This window comes from Anabrus simplex, chromosome 1 (genome assembly GCF_040414725.1).
Source record: "Anabrus simplex isolate iqAnaSimp1 chromosome 1, ASM4041472v1, whole genome shotgun sequence".
NCBI classification, from domain to species: domain Eukaryota; kingdom Metazoa; phylum Arthropoda; class Insecta; order Orthoptera; family Tettigoniidae; genus Anabrus; species Anabrus simplex.
Window position 1 is genome coordinate 499,745,861 of NC_090265.1, and position 12,985 is coordinate 499,758,845.

A 12,985-nucleotide genomic window follows, 5' to 3' on the forward strand; every position below is an offset into this window, starting at 1 on the left:
CCGTGGCCTTAATCAATGTACAGCCCCAGCATTTGCCTGGTGTGAAAATGGGAAACCACGAAAAACCATCTTCAGGGCTGCAGACATTTGGGCATCTAATATGCCATCCATGGATATCATTGAAATCGGCAATGCTTTTGCATCCAAGAGCACGCTGCATAGTCGAGTTTCTTTAAAATCACTCTCCCATTCGGGAGATAGTGGGATCGAACCCCACTGTCGGCAGCCCTGAAGACCGATTTGGTCACCATTCTCGTGTACTTATATCTGATGGAATCTTATGTCGTAGTACAAGTGAGTTGTGAGTTAGTCCTTTGAAGAGGGAAGACAAAGCCCTGAATGGTAACAATATGATACGGGCCTTACTACAGGAAAAAAAAATGGGGCCCCTCAAAGAAATGGAACACGCATAAATTTAACTGCAACAGATACTTGAATGCATTCTATGTTTATTTAATATATACAAAGGACTTACTATAAGATTACAAATCTCCACAATTTGCTTTACGTCCTCCCGACACAGATAGGTCTTATGGCGACGATGGGAAAGGGCTAGGAGTCGGAAGTAAGCAGCCGTGGCCTTAATTAAGGAACAGCCCCAGCATTTGCCTCGTGTGAAAATGGAAAACCACTGAAAACCATTTTCAGGGCTACCGACGATGGGATTCGAACCCACTATCTCCCGAATGCAAGCTCAAAGCTGCGCGCCTCTAACCGCACGGCCACTTTCTCGGTGATTAAAAAAATAAAGTTATTAATGTATGTTAGTTCTAAAGTAAAATATTTTGCAGGGATTGAAATATATCGTAAATACATGTTTCTATCGTTTGTACTTACATTTTTAGAAGTTTGCTGTACTCACATTTGATTTTAAAGAGACTGGACTATGCAGCATGCTCTTGGATGCAAAAGCATTGCCGATTTCAATGACTTCCATGGATGGCACATTCGATGCTGAGTTTAAAGTCTGTCTTGAGACATAGCAATTCATAGGTAGTTCTTTATAACTTTCAGTTTCAAATATGATCGTTTTGAAGAAACAGCTACAAGAATAATTAGGTCTAAAATATGATTTTTGGTACCAATTTTCACTGGGTTTTTTTTCTGTATTAACTTGGCGCAGCTATTTGTGAGAGAGAGCCTGCCGTTCGTTTTACGAGAGACAGCTGTCTTGGGAATGGATAATCAGGTTGAAAAACAGATAGATAAACAATGTCACTTACAGTAAGTATTGAAAATACTCACCCTCAGCCTGCAGACAAGCGTTGTAGCGTCGGCTTACTCTCTGCACTTCAGCTTCATGAATGCTCAGTATTTCGATGCGAATTACATTTTTTCAGGTCATCTATGGTGCGGGGGTTACTTGTGTACACTCTCTGCCAAACCACCCTATGAATAGAAGTCGCAAGGCGTTAAATCGGGAGAGCAAACTGCCCACAACTTGCACTAATTACACTGACTGACAGAGCAAATGCAACACCAAGAAGGAGTGGTCAGAACTTTATGCCAATTGCAGGGTAGACTGACGTCACTGAGGTATGCTCATGATGTGAAATGTGCCGCTGTGCTGCGCACGTAGCGAACGATAAATGGGACACGGCGTTGGCGAATGGCCCACTTCGTACCGTGATTTCTCAGCCGACAGTCATTGTAGAACGTGTTGTCGTGTGCCACAGGACACGTGTATAGCTAAGAATGCCAGGCCGCCGTCAACGGAGGCATTTCCAGCAGACAGACGACTTTACGAAGGGTATGGTGATCGGGCTGAGAAGGGCAGATTGGTCGCTTCGTCAAATCGCAGCCGATACCCATAGGGATGTGTCCACGGTGCAGCGCCTGTGGCGAATATGGTTGGCGCAGGGACATGTGGCACGTGCGAGGGGTCCAGGCGCAGCCCGAGTGACGTCAGCACGCGAGGATCGGCGCATCCGCCGCCAAGCGGTGGCAGCCCCGCACGCCACGTCAACCGCTATTCTTCAGCATATGCAAGACACCCTGGCTGTTCCAATATCGACCAGAACAATTTCCCGTCGATTGGTTGAAGGAGGCCTGCACTCCCGGCGTCCGCTCAGAAGACTACCATTGACTCCACAGCATAGACGTGCACGCCTGGCATGGTGCCGGGCTAGAGCGACTTGGATGAGGGAATGGCGGAACGTCGTGTTCTCCGATGAGTCACGCTTCTGTTCTGTCAGTGATAGTCACCGCAGACGAGTGTGGCGTCGGCGTGGAGAAAGGTCAAATCCGGCAGTAACTGTGGAGCGCCCTACCGCTAGACAACGCGGCATCATAGTTTGGGGCGCTATTGCGTATGATTCGACGTCACCTCTAGTGCGTATTCAAGGCACGTTAAATGCCCACCGCTACGTGCAGCATGTGCTGCGGCCGGTGGCACTCCCGTACCTTCAGGGGCTGCCCAATGCTCTGTTTCAGCAGGATAATGCCCGCCCACACACTGCTCGCATCTCCCAACAGGCTCTACGAGGTGTACAGATGCTTCCGTGGCCAGCGTACTCTCCGGATCTCTCACCAATCGAACACGTGTGGGATCTCATTGGACGCCGTTTGCAAACTCTGCCCCAGCCTCGTACGGACGACCAACTGTGGCAAATGGTTGACAGAGAATGGAGAACCATCCCTCAGGACACCATCCGCACTCTTATTGACTCTGTACCTCGACGTGTTTCTGCGTGCATCGCCGCTCGCGGTGTTCCTACATCCTACTGAGTCGATGCCGTGCGCATTGTGTAACCTGCATATCGGTTTGAAATAAACATCAATTATTCGTGCGTGTCGTCTCTGTTTTTTCCCCAACTTTCATCCCTTTCGAACCACTCCTTCTTGGTGTTACATTTGCTCTGTCAGTCAGTGTACTTTGTGCCTGAAAACACCAAGCATTGCATTCATTGAATAACAAGTAGTATGTACTCCCGTCTTGCTGGAAATATCAGAGAGGCCTTGTCAGTTAAGGAAAGAACTCGTTCAGTATTCATTCTGTGCATCGGTCAGAATTAACGGCATCATAAAACAAATGGCCCTATAATATTTTTAGCACTATCAGAGCGCACCAAACTTGCATTTTAAGGTCAAGAAGTGGAGTTTGATTCTGAGGTGATCAATATTGATTAATTTGCGAATTCACACGTTCATGCAAATAAAACCACGCCTCATCGGAAAAGAGCACTAATTCAGGATTTAATTCACCATTGTTGACAGACTGAAGGGACCAATTGAAATAAGTTTAAGGTATTCTTGCGGGTGGATTTCCCTAGTTAAAACTTTGTACTTTTGTGCCTTTGTAGGGCTTAAATTTCAGTTTTCTTACCGCCCGTCGAGCAGATAAAACCTCACTTTGATGAGTCAGTTTTCATAAAGATTTTCTGGGGATCGCTCATGTCTTTCATAAAACCCTGAATGTTTTCTTCAGTTAAGGCAGTGGGTTGTTTAACTCCTTTATTGTTATTTTTTTGGATTAGCACTGAACCCACGGTTTTGAATTTATTCACAATTTTCGTAATTTCTTAATGTCTTAATTTCGTTGGCACTCGCGCTCCAGGAAATTATTGGTGGAATTTTATTCTCTTCTCACTCTAGCAGCAGATTCTGTTTAAAATATCTATATCACCAGAAAGTACGCTGTTCAACACGATTAATTCAGAAGTCGTGCAACGCACTAAACCTATAAATTACTGCTGCATATGGTGAGCAGATATGCCATAATGGCTTCAAATGCTACCTGCACCGGGCGAGTTGGCCATGCGGTTAGGGGCGCGCAGCTGTAAGCTTGCATTCGGGAGACAGTGGGTTCGAATCCCACTGTCGGCAGGCCTGAAGATGGTTTTCCGTGGTTTCTCATTTTCGCACCAGGCCTTAATTAAGGCTACGGTCGCTTCCTTCCCACTCCTAGCCATTTCCTATCCTATCGTCACCGTAAGGCCTATCTGTGTCGGTGCGATGTAAAGCCACTATAGCAAAAAAAGAAAGCTATTGCTTTAGGTCGCACCGAGCCAGATAGGTCTTATAGCGACGGTTGGATAGGAGCGGGCTAGGAGTGGGAAGGAAGCAGCTGTGGCCTTAATGAGGGTACATCTCCAATATTTACCTGGTGTGAAAATGGGAAACCACGGAAAACCATCTTCAGAGCTGTCGACAGTGGGGTTCGAGCCCACTATCTCCCGAATGCAAGCTCACAACTGCGCGATCGTAATCGTACGGCCAATTGCTCGGTGGCTTCAAATGAAGTCACTCCTGTTATTCATACATTTTGAAAATACAAATTGTTTATGAAATTATGATGCATTTATTTTAAACCCAACAATATTTACCTCAAATTAGTAAGTTATGTGTTCTGTGCTTCAAAGGGTTAGATCGCAAACTTCTGTAATTTTGAAAAAAAAACTAACACGGCAACAACGGGTGCTACAGATAACACATAGTAGTTCTCTATTTTTTTTTTTTTTTTTTTTTTTAATGCTGGGAGTGTCCGAGGACGTGTTCGGCTCACCAGTTCTGCAGCTGCTTTTACAGGTATACTTTAAGGGAGTGAGCTACTTGTACCACTGTATGAGGTTGTTGTCATTGGGTTTATATACAATTGCACGGGCTAGCAATGGGAAGGTAGCGGTCGTGGCCTTGAGCAAGGTACCATTCCGGTATTTGAGTGTCGTTAAAATGGTGAAACCACGGACAAGAATTTCGAGGATGGGCAATGGAGATATTTTTTCTTTATTTGACCTTCGTCCATAGGACATTTGGCCATCAATAATGTACAATGATAAAAATTGTTACAGAAAGGAGAAAAAGAAAAGGGACAACAAGTTAAAAGACATATAAAATAACAGAAATGACCTAGAACAGAGCAAAAAAGGAAGCAAAACACACCTGAAATAAAGTCACTTGTTCTTTAGATATTAACACTTCTTTTTGTGAAGTATGTTGCAATTGCACTGTACACACGTAAGTCTCCAGTTGCCAGTAATAGCTAATATGTGTGGGTAAGGGAACCCGAAGGTGCACAAGGGTAGTGAACAATTCTCTGCGAAAGGATACAGTTCTACTGCACTCGAAGATAATGTGGTTCACATCTCCCGTGTTTCTTATGCTACACGGACATTGTGCTGATTGGAGGACTTCAATCCTGTTGAGGTGTGAGGGGAATGAAGCATGGTTGAACCTCATCCGAATGATGGTAGTTACTTGGCCTCTGGCCCATCTGACGTCCTGATACCATGGTTTGTGGGGAATAGCTGGTTGAATGCAGGCATAGTATCGTCCTTTGTGTTGAGTAGTCCTATTCCACAGAGCTGTCCATTCAACACACGTTTTCCTTGTGCTACTTACATAAACATCAGTACAGGGGAGGCGTAATGAAAGGAATAAACCAGTGCGTACACCTTGTTTGGCCAAACTGTCAACCAGACCATTGTATGGAAGTCCTGAGTGTCCTTTCACCCATAAAAATGACACACATTTTCCGCGCGATTTCATGACAGACGATAATTCTAATATTTCATAGATGTAGGAGTGTGTTCGTATATTTCGTCGAGGATGTCCCAATTTCCTAATAGCACTTTGAGAATCTGAAATGATAAATATTTTATGAAACTTTCTGTATTGTGTGTAATACAGTGCCTCCCGGATGGCGACAAGTTCAGCAATGTAGATGGATGCTTCAACGGGAAGTGAAAAATGGCCATATTCCTGTCTTTGCACGCAAAAATATGCAAAACCAACTGAATCTGTAAACTTCGCACCGTCCGTATAAATGTGGATGTAGTCGGACCAAGTAGATTCAATAAAATCAATTACGTGTTTATTTGGAGCAGATTTTTCTGGTGGGTACCTGGGGATATAATATGTGGAAGCTGGAGATAACGAACAGACGTAGTTAAACTGGAATGCCGGAATTGTGTGGGACTTCAAATTCAAGGGTAGACACACCTTCAGTTCTCTTAAACATTCTAGAAGTAGAGGTGGATGTTTTCCATGACGTTCACGATACTGGTTATGCAGAAGGTGTAGGCTGTTGAACAACGGGTAGTCCTCCAGAGTAGAACGTTGAAGGAGAAATTTTGTTGCCAGTTGTTTCCTTCTCAAGTGCAGGGCAATGGTGATTTGAACCTACCTGTCTTCTGAGTGAAGAGCTATCAACCATACTTGGCCATGCCACAACACACTGGGCTAACCTTGTAACTATTTGTTAATATAAATAAAATAATCATATATGATCATACAGAAAATTACTCAAAACAAAAATAAAATACTTGAAATAAATTAAATTAATAAAAATCATTAATCGAAATGTCCGTCGTATGGCCGCCAGAGTTCACCAGAATGGATCCCTCGACTTTAGATAGAGCATGATAATTCTTAACCTCCCAGGGCGTGCACATAATGCTGTGTACTGGTACATCTGCTACAGGCCTTACCTAACCTTCTGAAAACGACTAAATAGGTAGGAACTGCACCTAGGTTCATCAATAACACCACTGATTCTAAAATATCTAACTATATTTTCAATAAAATCCGTGCATGAGCACCTCATCAACACACCAAAATACACTTATAATACACAAACAAAATGTTACTGGAAGATTCCATATTTACAACAACAACAAAGATAACAGTGGGAAAACGAAAGCGAGAACTAAGCCACCATTTGCGGTTAGTCCGTTGAACAATGTACATATATGTAGAAAAATAACCTTCACTGTCTCTGTATCAACACGACTTGCCGATTCTCATAATCGGCACTTATAATATCACACAGATACTTTACCTCATAATAATGTGTTCACTGACTTAAACACTTGTTGTAAAGATATATACATTTGAGCAACACACGCTTGTCGTTCGTGAACATAAATTATGGAAAGTCTGAGATATAGCACCTCCCAGCTTTCAGCAACGTGTAATACAAGGCCAAAACAAAGTGATACAATACTCAATGCGTAAGCACAGACAACGTTCCACGAACGTTTGAAGTCCAGTCCAGTATAGTGCAGCAGTGCCACTCCAGTACAGTACATCGAGTTTCACTCCCGTGTGTGTTAGCACACTTCCTTCCCGTACAGTCTGTGTGGTTCACTTCCGCTGTGATGTCGAAGTATATAAAGACCTCAGCTCTCACATGATACGCCGAGATTGATCCTGGCCAGCCAATCATGGTAGATCCTCTTGTCAAGACCACGCCCTGGACTTCTTCTTGCTCCCAAGACAATAACAAACTCTGGGGTGTTTCATATGAGTCATAGAACTTTCCGAGTACAAAAACAAGCTCATCTCATCAGGCTGGGAAATATGCATGACTCATGCAAAGTTTCCAAGTTCAATATAGCAATGTTTTCCCAGCCGATGTACAAAACAAATTACTCATACCTACCACATATGGAGACCTCCCAGCTTACAAATATTAATGACAAAATATACACTTGAAATGCAGATAATAATAATAATAATAATAATAATAATAATAATAATAATAATAATAATAATAATAATAATAATAATAATAATAATAATAATAATAATAATAAATCGAACACTGACAATAATATCTCTCACTTCTACATACTGTGCGAGGGTGATATATGTACTATCACAACCTGTCCGCTTACATATTACCTAATATACATAATTAATTTTCTGTTCATGGAAACATACGGGGTCTGACCCTTCGAGGAATGATGGTCTCATAGAAAGAAAGTGAAGGGCCACGAAGGACGTGAACATGAGACTCCCTACGTCTCGCAAAGCAGCTGTGGTCTAACTAAGGAACAGCCGCAGAATTTGCCTGGTGTGAAAATGGGAAACCACTGAAAACCATCTTCAGGTCTGCCGACAGTGGGGTTCGAACCCACTACCTTCCGGATGCATGCTCACAGCTGCGCACCCTTAACCGCACAGCCAACTCGCCCGGTCGTGGGTGTATTATAGTGTCCCTACTCAAAGGAGAAAACTCTCTCGTTATTTGCTAGTGTTTTTCCCATCAAACAGGATCCGCTGTTTGGCAACATTTTCGCCATTTGGCCTCGTTTAGGGCATCTCGAGGGTTGATGTCAATAGCACGCATGCCTTTCATGATGCTGTACATCCACCGCTTTAACAGTCGGCGCGCATCTGGCTGAAGTTGGAGGACTAGCTGCAGTAGCCTACCCGTGGTTGACGGGGCAGTCATACAGAATGTGCAAATTTATCTAACTCCCCAGTTAGTTTGCGCCAATATTCAGGCATGCTGTTTTATTCGGGATGCAGCAGTAATCCCATCTATCGGAGATGAGTGGCAGCCAAATCCCATCAATCACATCCCAACAATGATCGTAATGTTATTCTTGATCAGTTTTATGAGCTTTCGATATTGTAGGCCTTTACATTTAGTTTTCTTCCGACTCTGGGATATTGGAGCATCTAACGGAAAGGTGCATTCTTGTTTTATTCTTCAAGCGATCGTTCTTTTACGATTTTTTCTCATTTTTACAATGACCATCTTAACAATGTTCTTTGTCGATATGGACCAATGACCACGCTGTTTTATACCTTAAGACAATCATGACAAAAACCATCGCCATTTAACATGATTAAACAACATTTCCAACTTTCGTTTTTTTTTTGCTATTTGTTTTACATCGCACCGACGTGGTGTGAAAATGGGAAACCACGGAAAACCATCTTCAGGGCTGCCGACAGTGGGTTTCGAACCTACTATCTCCCGAATACTGGATACTGGCCGCACTTAAGCGACTGCAGCTATCGAACTCGGTCCAACTTTCGTTATGTAGTAGTATTTATCGATAGGACCACTAATAACACTAATAACCACTAAACTAGCACTTCACTCAGCGTGAATACAATTAAGTATAGCCTAGATTGTAGTGCCTCATTCTCCGATTTTACATACGAAATTTCATGAAATTCTCTTCAGCCATTTTCTCGTGATGCCCATACATACATACATACATACATACATACATACATACATACATACATACATACATACATACATACATACATACCATAAACCTAACCCCATGGCGCTACAACCCCGAAGGGCCTTGGCCTGCCAAGTGACGAGGTGTCGTGTGATCAGCACGACGAATCTTCTCGGCTGTTATTCTTGGCTTTCTAGACCGGGACCACTATCTCACCGTCAGACAGCTCCTCAATTCTAATCACGTAGGCTTAGTGGACCTCGAACCAAGCCCTCAGGTCCAGGAAAAGATCCCTGACCTGGTCGGGAATCGAACCCAGGACTTCCGAGTAAGAGGCATGCACTATACCCCTATTAAAAGTGCATTTCCTTGTTACTGTGGACACGAGCGATAAAGGAATACCATTATTTTTAAATTCAGAGCAAAGTACAGATAAAACTCTTTCCATATAAGTTATATACATTATCACTGTTTTTTACAACACGGCCATACCACCGCAGTGGAGCCTCTCTAACTTTCATTACCAGATATACGCTATAATTTTACATTGAGGAGGAATCATAGTCCGCCTCTGTGGTGTAGTGGTTAGTGTGATTAGCTGCCACCCCCGGAAGTCGGAGTACGATTCTCCGGCTCTGCCACGAAATTTGAAAATTGGTACGAGGGCTGGAACGGGGTCCACTCAGCCTCGGGAGGTCAACTGAGTAGGAGTGGGTTCGATTCCCACCTCGGCCATCATCGAAGTGGTTTTCTGTGGTTTCCTACTTCTCCAGGCATCTGCCAGCATAGTACCTAACGCCGCTTCTTTCCCTCTTCCTTGTATATCTCTTCCCATAGCACACAATGCCCAGTTCAGCATAGTGGTGAGGCAGCCTGGGCGAGGTATTGGTTCTCCTTCGCAGTTGTATCCCCCGACCCAAAGTCTCACGCTCTAGGACACTGCGGTAGAGGTGGGATCCCACGCTGAGTCCGAGGGAAAAACCAAACCTGGAGAGTAAGCAGATTAAGAAAGAAAGAAAGAAAGAAAGAAAGAAAGAAAGAAAGAAAGAAAGAAAGAATCTTTCGTCATTCTATGGCCAAAATTTGAGGGTAGGTTTCTGTATGATCCTCTTGTGGTTTCAACATTAGTAGTGTTGTTGTTTTGAATAGCAATCGTCAACATGACTAAGTAAAGGACAGTATTCATGCTATTATCATCGTCAGACTTCCCGTTTTCTTATCTATTTCGTTAGAACAGTCATGTTGACAATGGCTTTGTTTGCGGTTTGGAGACACGAAGATAATACGGTTCAGAAGTTCGGATGTTGTTTCCGTTCAACGTTAGTTTCTTTGTTCCTTCGGAAAGCCGTCTTGGGTCACTAAATGACATTGAATAGTATTGTCAACTAGGTGCCTGTAGTAATTTGTGTTCCGGGATTTGTGTGATTCAACAGTCGAACACCAAGCGAAGAGATCATTAAGTGGCCCCAGTGAGACATTTTCCTATAATTCTCATCCAGTGTGGTGCTACAGCCCTACCAAGTGACCGTTGCTCAGACCGAAGGCCTGCAGATTACGAGATAACTCGTGGTTAGCGTGACGAATCCTCTCGGCCTTATCTAGACTAGGGCCACTATCTCACCATCAGATAGTTCATCAGTTGTTTTCACATAGGTTGAGTGGATCTCGAACGGGCCCTCCTATTCAGATAAAATTCCCTGACCTGCCCAGTGCTTCCCGCTGAGGTGTAGGCAGGATACCCCCAGACGATGGAGCCGGTGTTACAATTCTCACAATGCCGGTCATTTCATTTGAAATATTGATGTTTTTAAGTAGAATCCCGCTGACTGGACATTCCGTATAACTCGACAACTTGACGAACACTAATTTTTTCTGTTTTTAATCACTAAATTATTTTCGCTGATCAAGATATAAGAGCCCACCTCAGCCATCCTGTAAGTGGATTCCCGTGGTTTCCCACTTCTCTTCCAGGCAAATGTCGGGATGGTACCTAACTTAAAGCCACGGCCGCTTCCTTCGCTCTTCCTTGTTTATCCCTTCCAATCTTCCCATTCCCCACCAAGGCCCCTGTTCAGCATAGCAGGTGAGGCCGCCTGGGCGAGGTACTGGTCATTTGCCCCGGTTGTATCCCCGACCCAATGTCTCACGCTCCAGGACACTGCCCTTGAGGCGGTAGAGGGGGGATCCCTCGCTGAGTCCGAAGGAAAAACCAACCCTAGAGGGTAAGCAGATTAAGAAAGAAAGAAAGAAAGAAAGAAAGAAAGAAAGAAAGAAAGAAAGTTATAAGAGCCATGTTTCTCCCTCCTAACGTGACTTCGGTATGTCAACCAATGGGTCAGGCCTTTTTGGAAGCAATGAAGAAGAATATCTTAACCGTTGTGTGACATGATCGAAAAACAAAATAAAAATAGACGTTTTGGAAGCAGTGGGGTGGATATCTGAATCATGGAATGAAATCGAGCGTAGAAGCTTCGTTCCGTCCTGGAGAAACTTGCTGGACCATTCAGGAAGCAATTTTCAAGAAATCAGGGAAAATACAGTACATTGTGTAATGATGAACTTATGGAAGAGAATTCCACACTGCGAAGATGTTACTGGTGGTGAAGTTGGAGAAAGGATGGGACAGGATGAAAATTGTGAACTTTATATAGTGAAATAGTTGCAGCAGTGAAAGAGAACGAAGATAAATACGAAAGTGAATCAGAAGACGAAGGAATGGAAGCCAACGGAAAAGTTAAAAGATGACTCACAGTTAAGGACTACATGTCGCTGAGTGAATCTGCATTGCACGGAGGAGGAAGGTGCATTTGCTATTGACATTTTTGTTTCTTCATCGCTTATGTGACGAAGCTGAGCGGAGACGAAATGAGTACAGTCAAGGATGAAGACAATTTTCGTACAGAGAACTAGCCATTTCTTCAGTTGTGTATGTACGTTTCTCTTTAAATTTTATCAATCAGTTTAGGTCATGTCGTTCATTTCTGTGTCCTGCATTGTGCTAAAACTTTCATTAAAGTATTTTTTTCGGTTTGAACCCCACTGTCGGCAGCCCTGAAAATGGTTTTCCGTGGTTTCCCATTTTCACACCAGGCAAATGCTGGGGCTGTACCTTAATTAAGGCCACGGCCGTTTCCTTCCCACTCCTAGCTCTTTCCTACCCTATCGTCGCCGTAAGACCTATCTCTGTCGGTGCGACGTGAAACAACTAGCAAAAAATCAATCAATCAATCAATCAATCAATCAATCAATCAATCAATCAATCAATCAATCAATCAATCAATCAATCAATCAATCAATCAATCAATCAATCAATCAATCAATCAATCAATCAATCAATCAATCAATCCTTACACGGGTGGGTTAACATTCAGCCAAAATTTACTACCTTTCTGAAATGACTGACGGGTCGGATGCCCTTCCTTATACCAATCGTATGTGGAGTTATGTATTCACTACCGCGTTCTCTGTGCTAGTTGGTAATGTAATATGCAGTGGCGGCTGGTGTAGAAAATCAGTTTTGTGCTGTTACCCATCCCTCCGCCCCCCCCCCCAATAATAAAAATATTTAGAAACATACGCGGTTTTCAAGAGGCTCTCCGCTGAGTTTTCCATACTGAACAAATACGCAAAAAAAAAACATATAGGTCTACACATTCCTCATGCAGAACTAATTAAACACACAATAACATCTGCAATGACAAAACATTCACGAATTCAGAAACACATTGTGTGAGCGCGTCAAAATAGAACTTCTCAATGTTACCAAAATCATTTAAATAAAACCAACAACGTTATGTTGTTATAGTGAAATTTATAAACTGGACATTTTTTAATTAAAGGAAATTAAAATATCATGCCCTAATTTTGACAACGTAAAACGTATAGTTCATAATGGGTATGGAACAAGCAAGTTGGGAATATTAAAAGACCTGGCGGGAACAACTGATGGCTTCCCGTTTGCTTTGAGCGATCCCCTCTTAAATACTAATGATGTCTTGGCTGTTCTTTCCCACAGCACATCGGAAAAGTTAGGCACGCATGTGAAAAAGGCAGAATTC

The 12,985-nt window shown here is 43.1% G+C and overlaps 1 protein-coding gene across 1 annotated transcript in view; it reads left to right on the forward strand.

The window, feature by feature from the left end:
* Positions 1 to 12,985, forward strand: part of LOC136867932 (von Willebrand factor D and EGF domain-containing protein) — an 86,612-nt gene that overhangs the window by 18,377 nt on the left and 55,250 nt on the right. The window lies entirely within an intron of this gene.